At 43.8% G+C, this 11,336-nt stretch overlaps 1 pseudogene; it reads right to left on the bottom strand.

Annotated features, from left to right (window-relative positions):
* Positions 1 to 3,360: 3,360 nt before the first annotated feature.
* Positions 3,361 to 11,336, bottom strand: part of LOC123855284 (dnaJ homolog subfamily C member 7-like) — a 54,141-nt pseudogene continuing 46,165 nt past the window's right edge.

The raw sequence follows: 11,336 nt of genomic DNA, 5'->3' as shown, positions 1-11,336 counted from the left end.
CAAGGCTGGGGGAGGGCTGGCCACAGAGCAGCAGCCCGGCGGGGGGGCGGCAGGTGCTCCTGGGGCAGTGCCCGCCCTTATCTGCCTGGCCGTGTGGAGGGCAGCCGGGGGGCGGCAGCTGCGAGTCCCATGGCAGCCGGGACCTGGCCTGAGACTCCGGCCTCGGGGTCTTCCCTCTCGAGCAGGAGGACAGAGGCCCCAGCAGGCCCCTCGGAATCTGGGGCCGGGTTGTGCTTTCTCTGATTTCTCCGTCTGCAGCTGCTCAGTGTGAGATCTGGCTCTGGAGGGAGAAAGGAGGAGAGAAACGGGTTATGTAAGAACAGTGCTGCCACTCAGCCATCAGCCACCAGCCACCAGCACGGAGAGTCTGTGCATGCTGCACCCACTGCCGGCAGGGGCCCCGGGGAGAGACCGGGGGCCGGCTACTCGAGCGCACACGAGGAAGGACTTCAGAACATCCCAAGGGCAGCGCTGGTCCGGGGTGAGTTACGATGACACCAGCTGACAGCCACGGGCCTCGACAAAAGCAGGACCAAGGGATGAATGGCTGAACGCGTCCAAACAAGGAAGCTTCCTGAATGAGGTGAGGCTGCCTGCAGGTCAAGTACCTGGATGACTCAGGCTGCCGGGACATTAAAACAGCAGCTCTCTTGGTGGCTTCCTCTTGCACAAATTTCCCGGAAAGTGCTGAGTACTTCGAGTACTGAGTACTTTGAGTACTGAGCCCACCACACATCCTGGACCCCCAGACCCTGACGGAGAAGCCAAGAAAGTAAGAAATGGGGTCAGGGTCACCTTCATGGTGGTTCTAGCCCTCGAGCCCCTCCAAAATGGAGGAAATGTGTGAAAGCTGAGGAAGACACCCAGCGGGAGTGACCTGGTGACACAGGAGCTAGAGCCTTTGGGGTGGCACGGAGAAAACCAGGTTGCTCCCAGAGGCCTGGAAACAGGGCCCCTCCCCGGCAAATGAGGCCGGGCCAGTGGCCTAACAGCCGTCTGCCTCAGAGAGTGGCCTTCCCCACAACTGAGAGGGCACCCTCTCTTCCTCTCTCTCTCTCTCCCCACTCTCTCATGGGGGAGGGTGAGGAGATTGAGAACGTGCCTCTCCCATGCCACCCCTAGTCTACCCCATGGCTGAGAGCAGGCATGAGGAAGCTCACACAGTGAACAGGTGTGCAAGAAAGTAGATGCTAGAATGTTCTGCATAGTTCAGTTGTGAATACTGTGTTTTAAAAATATATAATCATGGGACACCTGGGTGGCTCAGTCAGTTAAGCGTCTGCCTTCGGCCCGGGTCATGATCCCAGGGTCCTGGGATCGAGTCCCACATCAGGCTCCTTGCTCAGCAGGGAGCCTGCTTCTCTCTGTCAAATAAATAAAATCTTTAAAAAAAAAAAAAAAATATATATATATATATATAATCACATTACTATTATTGCACATTCCCAAATCAAGAATTCCTTGTATCACCTAATACAGAATCCATGTTCAATTTTCCCCAGTTGTTTTTAAAATGTCTTTTTTTTCTTAAGTTGCTTTGTTTGAATCGAGAGCCTAACAAAGTCCACTGGTTGATGTGTCTCTACATCTTTTTTCTTTTTTTTAATATTAAGATATAATTCACATGCCATAAAATTTGCCATTTTAAAGTGTATAATTCAGTGGGATTTTTTTTTTTTAGTAGATTCACAAAGTTGTGCAACAATCACCCACAATCTAATTCCAGAACATCTTCATCACCCCCCAAATAAACTGTATTCATTTGCAGTCTCTGTTTATTTCCTCCCCCCACCCAACCCCTGGGGCAAGCAACCACTCATTTGCTTTCTGTCTCTATGGATTTGCTTCGCCTGGACGTTTCCTATCAATGGAGTCATACAGTATGTGGTCCTTCAGGACTGACTTCTTTCACTTAGCGTAATGTTTTCAGGGTTCATTCATCTTGTACCGTGCAATAAACTTAATGTGTCCCCCGAAGTTCCTATGTTGAAGCCCTAGCCCCCAGTGTGATGGGAGATGAGACTTTTGGGAGGTAATTAGGGTTAGATGAGATCAGAAGGGTGGGGCCCTTGTGATGGGATTTGTGACTTTATAAGAAGAGCCACCAGAGAGCGCTTGCTCGCTCTCTGCGTGCCCCCACAGACAAGAGGTCATATGAGCACACAACGAGAAGGCGACCATCTGCAATTCAAGGAGAGAGTCCACACCAGAAACCAACCATGCTGGTACCCTGATCTCAGACCTCCCGCCTCTGGAACTGTGAGCAAGTAAATTTCTGTTCTTTAAGGTACCCATCTATGGCATTTTATTATGGCAGCCCAATCAGGCGAAGACATAGTATCTGTCAGTACTTCACTCCCTTTTTTTTTTTCTAATTTTTAAAATTTTTTTAAGATTTCATTTTTATCTCTATACCCAACATGAGGCTCGAACTCATGACCCTGAGGTTGAGTCACATGCTCCACCGACTGAGCCAGCCAGCCGCCCCTGACTTTTATTTTTTTTTAAGGGTCAAACATTTTACTCTTAATTTTTTGCCCTTTTACAAGAGGATTTTACTGGGGTGCCTGGGTGGCTCAGTTGGTTAGGCATCCAACTCTTGATTTTGGCTCAGGTCATGATCTCAGGGTCATGGGATCAAGCCCCTCCTCAGGCTCCACGCTTAGTATGCAGTCTGCTTGTCCCTCTTCTTCTGCTCCTCCCCCTACTCTCTCTCTCTCAAAAATAAACCAATCTTGGGGCGCCTGGGTGGCTCAGTCGTTAAGTGTCTGCCTTCGGCTCAGGTCATGATCCCAGGGTCCTGGGATCAAGCCCCGCATCGGGCTCCCTGCTCTGCGGAAGGCCTGCTTCTCCCTCTCCCACTCCCCCTGTTTATGTTCCCTCTCTCGCTGTGTCTCTCTCTGTCAAATAAATAAATTTTTTTTTTAAATAAAAAAAAATAAAAAAATAAACCAATCTTTAAAAAAAAAAAAGGATTTTATTATTTTTTAAGTAGGCTCCACACCCAATGTGGGGCTTGAACTCATGACTGAGATCAAGAGTCACACACTCTACTGACTGAGCCAGCCAGATGGGCCCCCCCCAACTTTTTTTTTTTTTTGGCTTTTTAAAATAAAGTTAAACAGTAAAACAAAAATTCACAAGTTGCTTCCCTGTCCATCCCCTCCCTCCCTCCCACACCCGCAGTCTTGGCACCAGCCCCCTTTCCTTCACCCACTCACACAGACCCAAGGGATCCAACGGAGAAAGCCAAAGCGCTGCAAGTACACGGAGATGCGGAGAAGAGAGGAGGTAAGCTGTGTCCACATTCAAGGTCACACTGAGCAAGTCCGCACTCTCTAGGTTCTGGATGGTTTCCTCTCATGACACAAACTGAAAAAGGAAATTCCCCAGACCAGATGCTTCAAAGCTGAAGCCCCAGCAATGCTGAAGAATGCCAAAGAAAATGTGGTTGACATCAAAGTCACCCACACCCGGGCCCTCCTCATCCAGGTCCTGTCCAGTGTCAGAGTGAGTCTTCTTCTCAGGATCAGTGAGGAGAGCAAAAGCTTGCAAAGGCTTCTCTGACTTCCTTGAACTTTTCCTCCTCCTCCTTCTGGACTTCAGCACTGGCTCTCCCGTGCCCGTCTGCGTGGCACTTCAAGGCTCGTTGCGGATAGTTTTCTTGGTCTCCTCCTCAGAGGCATTCATGTCCACTCCCAGAAACTTGTAGTAAACTTTCCTTGCTTTTCTTCAGCACCAGCTGTGTGGTGTTTTAGGAGCTGTGCATGTTCTTATGTTTTCTCCGTCTGATACACTTTTCCACAGTCCCGTACTGCTTTTTCAAATTGTTCCGTATCCACGTAACACTGAGCTTTTCCCAAGGAGGCTTTTAATTAAGTGGAATCAAGCTTCACTGCATTTGTGCAATCTTCTATTGCACCATCTAGTCTCCTAAGCTTGGAATGATCTATACCCCAGTTACAGTAGAATTCAGCATTTGTTTTTATATTGTTGGGGGTCTGTCCCCAGGGCTTCTGTGTATAGTTCATACGCCAGCTTGTAATTTCCTTCTTCTTGCTCTGCTTTAAGTGCTTTGGCATTTCTGCAAGCAAGGGAGGCATTTTTGGGGTCAGGGGCCATCTCGAGAGCCTGTACAAAAAAAAAAACTGTACTACCTTCTCAATACGGTCTTCCTAATAACGGCAGAGACCTCATACATACAGAGCATGGCCATTGGTGGAATGTCACTGGCTGCAGACCGTGCTTCTGGATAATGACCCAGCATCACTAAATATTCTGCTTTGGTGATTTTGAAGCAATGGCAGGCAGGGCAATGCGGATACACCACATTTTTTTCCCTAACCATTCATCAGTTGATGGACATTAGGGTTGTTTTCACCGGGGCGGAGGCGGCGGGGGGGGGGGGCGCTAATACAAATTATATTGCTATGAACACTCCTGTACAAGTCTTTGTGTGGACATAGGTTTTTTTCCTTGGGTATGTTCCCAGGAATGGGGTTGCCGGGTCATGTGCTTAATCTATGTTTAACTTTCTGAGGAACCAAGCTGTTTTCCAAAGCAGCTACACCATTTTATATTTATATACCCCATCCACAGTGAATGAGTGTTCTGATTTCTCCACATTCTTGTCAATGTTTGTTATTATCTTTTTATTATTATTATTATACCCATCAGTGGGTGTGAAATGGTATCTCATGTGGTTTTTACTTGCATTTTCCTGATGACTAGAGATACTGAGCATCTTTTCATGTGCTTACTGGCCATTTGTATATCCTCTTTGGAGAAATGTCTACTCAAGTCCTTTACCCATCTTCTAATTAGTTCTTTTTTTAAGATTTTATTTTATTTATTTTTTTTTTTAAAGATTTTATTTATTTGAGAGAGAGAGAATGAGAGAGAGCACATGAGAGGGGGGAGGGTCGGAAGGAGAAGCAGACTCCCTGCAGAGCAGGGAGCCCGATGCGGGACTCGATCCAGGGACTCCAGGATCATGACCTGAGTCGAAGGCAGTCGCTTAACCAACTGAGCCACCCAGGCGCCCTAAGATTTTATTTTTTTTAAGATTTTATTTATTTGACAGAGAGAGACACAGCGAGAGAGGGAACACAAGCAGGGGGAGTGGGAGAGGGAGAAGCAGGATTCCTGCGGAGCAGGGAGCCCAATGCGGGGCTCGATCCCAGGACCCTGAGATCATGACCTGAGCCGAAGGCAGACGCTTAACGACTGAGCCACCCAGGCACCCCAGGATTTTATTTCTTTTTAAAGATCTTATTTATTTGACAGAGAAAGAGAGAGCAAAAGAGGGAACATAAGCAGGGGGAATGGGGGAGGGAGAAGCAGGCTTCCCGTTGAGCAGGGAGCCCGATGGAGGGCTCAATCCCAGGACCCTGGGATCATGACCTGAGCCAAAGGCAGATGCTTAATGACTGAGCCACCCAGGCGCCCTAAGATTTTATTTTTAAGTAATCTCAACACCCAATGTGGGGCTTCAACTCACAACCCTGAGACCAAGAGTCCCATGCTCCACTAACTGAGCCAGCCGGGCACCCCCATCTTTTTTTTTTTTTTTTTTTTTAGTTTTAACAGTTCTATTTTTCTTTAAAGTATTTTATTTATTTACTTGAGAGAGAGAGAGAGCACAGAGGGAGAGGGAGAAGTAGACCGCCACTGAGCAAGAAGCCTGATGCAAAGCTCAATTCCAGGACCCTGGGATCACAACCCAAGCCAAAGGCAGACACTTAACCAACTTAGCCACCCAGGCACCCCGAGTTGTAACAGTTCTTAATACATTCTGGGTACTAGACTCTTATTAGATATATGATTTGTAGAAAAAACACAGTCTCTTCAACAAATGGTGTTGGGAAAATTGGACAGCCTCATGCAGAAAAATGAAACTGGACCGTTTCCTTACACCATACACAAAAATGGACTCAATGGATCAAAGACCTAAATGTGACACAGGAATCCATCAAAATCCTTAAGGATAACATAGGCAGCAACCTCTTCAACCTCGGCTGCAGCAACTTCTGGCTAGACACGTCTCCAAAGGCAAGGGAAACAAAAGCAAAAATGAACTATTGGGACTTCATCAAGATAAAAAGCTTTTTGCACAGCAAAGGAAATAGTCAACAAAACCAAAAGACAATTGACACAATAGGAGAAGATATTTGCAAATGACATATATCAGATAAAGGGCTAGTATCCAAAATCTATGAAGAACTTATGAAACACAACACCCAAAGAATAAATAATCAAGAAATGGGCAGAAGACATGAACAGACATTTATGCAAAGAAGACATCCAAATGGCCAACAGACACATGAAAAAGTGCTCAACATCACTTGGCATCGGGGAAATACAAATTAAAACCACAAAGAGATACCACCTCACACCAGTCAGAATGGCTAAAATTTTAACAAGTCAAGAAACAGCAGATGTTGGCGAGGATGCAGAGAAAGGGGAACCCTCCTACACTGTTGGTGGGAATGCAAGCTGGTGCAGCCACTCTGGAAAACAGTATGGAGGCTCCTCAAAAAGTTGAAAATAGAGCTACCCTATGACCCAGCCATTGCACTACTGGGTATTTACCCCCAAAGATACAAAGGTAGTGACCCGAAGGGGCACGTGCACCCCAATGTTTATAGCAGCAATGTCCACAATAGCCAAACTATGGAAAGAGCCCAGATGTCCATCGACAGATGAATATATGTGTGTATACACACACACACACACACACACACAGGAATATTATGCAGCCATCAAAAAACGAAATCTTGCCATTTGCAATGCATGGATGGAACTAGAGAGTATTATGCTAAGCGAAATAAGTCAATCAGAGAAAGACAATTATCCTATGATCTCATTGATATGCAGAATTTAAGGAACAAGGCAGAGGATCATAAGGGAAGAGAGGAAAAAATGAAACAAATCCGAGAGGGAGACAAATCCATAAAAGACTCAATCTTAAGAAACAAACTGAGGGTTGCTGGAGTGGTGGGGGATGGGAGGGATGGGGTAGCTGGGTGATGGACACTGGGGAGGATAGGTGTTGTGGTGAGCACTGGGTATTGTCTAAGACTGATGAATCACAGATCTGTGCTCCTGAAACAAATAGTACATTATATGTTAATAATAAATAGATTTTAAAAAAGATATGATTTGTAAGTATTTTCTCCCATTTTGTGGGGTTTTTCACCTTTTTTGATAGGATCCCAGGATGCACAAAAGTTTTTAAATCTGATGAAGTCCAATTTATTTTGTTTCTTTTTTGGTGGTTTGTGCTTTTGGTGTCCTAAGAAACTGCTGCCTAATCCGAGATCACAAAGATTTACATGTGTTGTATTCTAAGAGTTTTATGGTTTTAGCTCTTCTATTTAAATCTGTGATGCATATGGAGTTAATTTTTGTATATGGTGTGAGATAAGAGCCCAACTTCATTCTTTCGTGTGGGGCTATCCAATTGTCCCAGCACCATTTTTTGAAAAGACTGTTTTTCCTTCATTGGATGGCATCGGCACCCTCACCAAAACTCAGTTGACCACAGACGCATAGACAGATGTGGATTTACTTCTGGAATCTCAATCCTATTCCATTGATCTGTATGTTTACCTCTATGCCAGTAACCCACTACCTTAATTTCCGTAGATCTGTGGTAAGTTTTGAACTCTTAAGACTTTTTAATCTATGAAAGTTTACTTTCCCTTTTTGTTATTGTTGAAGAAACTGGGTCACTTGTCCTATAGACCTACCACATTGTGCATTTGGTTGATTGCACCCTTGGAATGCCATTCAACATATTTATCACTGCGTTTCTTAATATTCAGATCAAAAAGCTTCACTGGGTTTCGGTAGGGTTTCCACAGGAGGTACCGCCTTACAGCAGGAGACACAAAATGTCTTCTCATTCCCCTTTAGTAGGCTAATGTCATGTTCTTTATTCATGATTCATCTATTATACAGTTCTCCGTCAGCCTTTTATCTTTCATCAAACATTGATGATTCTAGCCCTCATCCAGTATTCCATTAGTCAATCCAGGTGGTGACTTTCTGCTTCTACCTTTCCTTCTACGTTTATTACTGTGATCCTCCTAGAAAGGAGAACATTCCCTCCTCATCTGTTTTCTTACCTCAAAGTTTGTTCTGTAGAGAAAAAGCAAGATAATAGTTTGCTTCTTTCCCTTGACTTATGTGCCACTTTTCAGAATGAGTTCTTCCCTAGAATCCTCCAAAGGTAATGAATGATTCTTCAGTATCATTTTGAATTCATTCATCTTTTAACTTACATATTTCAATCCATTAAAGTAACTTTTAAGGCAGGTTTATTGAAGTAAAATTGACATACACTGAAGTTCACCCTCTTTAAGTGTACAGTGTGATGAGTTTTAACGAATATACACAATCATGTTATTCTAAGATCTGGAACATTTCTATCACCCAAAAACTTCTCCTGTATCCCTTTGCTGCCAATCCCTTTCCCCATCCTATACCTCTGACGAACATTTATCTAATTGCTGTTCCTAATAGAGTTTTCCCCCCAAAACATTATATAAACAGAATCATAAAGTATGTTGCCATTTCTGTCCTGTCTTCTTTCATTTAGCAAACGTGTTGGGGATTCACCATGTTGCTGAGTGTATCAGTGGTCTTTTCCTTTTATTACTGAGTAGCATTCCATTATACCACAATTTGTTTATCCAGACATTTGCGTTGCTTCCAAGGTTTTGCAAGTATGACTAAAGCCACATACATTTGCATAGAAATGGTCTTTCTGTGGAAATATATTATTTTTCTTAGGGAAATACCTAGGAGTGAGTCACTGGGCCGTATGATAGCTAGAGATTTAACAATAAGATATTGGAAAACAGTTTGTTATTCTTCTTGGTGCCCAAGTTATTTCATCATTAGGATAGTGGGAGCTCCTTCCAGTAGGGTCCTGTCCTACTAACATGACTCCAGTAGTCTTCAATAGCTTCCTTGCTTTCAAGCATGAGTGGAGGTTCCAGGCTCATCTTGGACATTTTCTGCCTCAGACTAGAAATCAGCTACTTTTCCACAGAGCTCTTTTAGTGGGGAATGATACCAAAAAACCAGAGCCTGAGCACTACAGGGTGCTTATTACTACCTGCTTGTCAGTGTCCATAGGCTCTTCAGGTGGACAGACCTAGGAAATTAATCTTTTTTTGAGAGAGAGAGAGACCCAGCGAGCATACATGCAAGTGAGGGGGAGGGGCAGAGGGAGAGAGAGAATCTTCAACAGGCTCCACGCTCAGCACAGAGCCCAGTGTGGGACTTGCTCTCATGACCCTGAGATCATGACCTGAGCTGAAATCAAGAGTTGGACCCTTAACCGAGACACCCAGGTGCCCCAGAAAGTAGTATTTTTAAATAGAAAAATAAATCCTTAATTTGTAGATAAATCATTAGAATTATAAGTTTTTTTAACTTCTTTGGATTATTTGCATCTCTTTTGTCTTGTACTGAAAGTCTTTTTCTTAATGACACTTAAGATGATTATTTGTTTTGTCCTTCTATACAGATAGTAGTTTCAAAATGGTAACAGTGCTATAACTTAACAAGTCCATGCAGTTTAAGATTTCTTTGTGGTTCTTTCTATCTTTAGTTATCTCCTCATTGGAAGTAGACAGTAAAACAAAAAACAAAAACATACATTTCCATCTGTTTGTTATTTTTAGGGATTTTTAAAAATTTTAATTATATAAAACATGTAATTCCAAAGTAAAAACCATAAAAATATGTTCAGAAAGTTCTAGCTTCCACTCCCTAGCTTCCCCCCCGCCATCATTTCCCTCTCCCTGAAGATAAACATTTTATATTTTTTAGCTTATCCTTGAATTGTTTATATTTCAAAGTAGAAGAAGGGGTGCCTGGGCAGCTCATTTGGTTAAGTGTCTGACTCTTGATTTCAACTCAGGTAATGATCTCATGGTCCTGGGATCTAGCCCCGGTCAGGCTCCACACTCAGCGAGAGTTTGCTTGGGATTCTCTCTTTCCCTCTCCCTTTGCCCCTCCCCCCAGTTGTGCCCTCTCTAAAATAAGTAAATAAAATCTTTTTAACAAAATAGAAAAGCAGGTTTCTCATAGTTCATATCTTTTTCCTACAAAAGGTAGCATATTATTTTTAAAGCATATTGTTTTTTATTTTTAAAATTTTTTTTTTTACAGATTTTATTTGAGAGAGAGAGGGCACGAGCTGGGGGAGGGACAGAGGGAGGGGTACAGGGAGAAGCAGACTCCCCACTGAGCAGGGAGCCCAATGCGGTGCTTAATCTCAGGACCCCGAGATTATGACCTGAGCCAAAGGCAGACGCTTAACCGACTCAGCCAATCCAGGCACCCCTAAAAACTTTTTATTTTAAAATAACACACAGATAGGGGCACCTGGCTGGCTCAGTCAGTAGAGCATATGACTCTTGATCTCGGGGTTGTGAGTTTGAGCCCCATGTTGGGTGTAGAGAATACTTAAAAATAATAAAACAAAATATTTAAAATAAAACACAGATAGGAATAACATAAAACAAATGTACTGTTTAATGAATTATCGTAAGACAATCGTGCCTTGGAACTCTCACCAAATCAAGAAATAGAAAAGTTGGCCAGGCCCTCTAGAAGTCCCTCCACGAGACCCAATCACAGCTCCCCGCTCTAAGAGTAACCATAATCCTATGACAGCATTCACCTTGCTGGTTTCTTTATGGCTTTATCCAGCACACTATCAAGTGTGAATCCCTAAACACTATAGTTTTTAAGCTTTGTCCTTTTTTAAATTTCATATATCTTTTGGGGTGCCTGGGTGGCTCAGTCGGTTAAGCGTCTGCCTTCGGCTCAGGCTGTGATCCCAGGGTCCTAGGATCTAGCCCCACATTGGGCTCTCTGCTCAGCAAGGAGCCTGCTTCTCCCTCTCCCTCTGCCTGCCGCTCTGCCTACTTGTGCTCTCTGTCAAATAAATAAAATCTTTTTAAAATTTTTTCGTGTATCTTTTAAGTCTGTTTTCATCTATGGGATTTCCCTTCCATCCCATTCTTTCCCTTACAATTCAGCTGTTGAAGAACCCAGGATATTTGCTCTGTAGAGTGTCTCCAGTCCAGACTTCATCGACTGCACATTCATGGTACAATTCAATATGTTCCTTTGTCCTCTGTTTCTGCACACTGGCAGTTGGGTCAGACTCAAGCTCAAACCCTTTGTTACCAGTATAAGTGGAATTGGGTTATTTCAACAGGGGGTTTGTAAGGTCTGATAATCATTCTTTTCTAATGTTGATGGCCCCTGACACTTCATGCCTAGACCCATTAGTTCATTGAGGGTTGCTAAGT

This window comes from Mirounga angustirostris, unplaced genomic scaffold, assembly GCF_029215605.1.
Source record: "Mirounga angustirostris isolate CCGP_5_RB_7025 unplaced genomic scaffold, mMirAng1.0.hap1 SCAF_16, whole genome shotgun sequence".
Lineage (NCBI taxonomy): Eukaryota > Metazoa > Chordata > Mammalia > Carnivora > Phocidae > Mirounga > Mirounga angustirostris.
The sequence above is the reverse complement of the archived record's forward strand: the minus strand, read 5'-3'. Positions and strand labels throughout refer to the sequence as shown.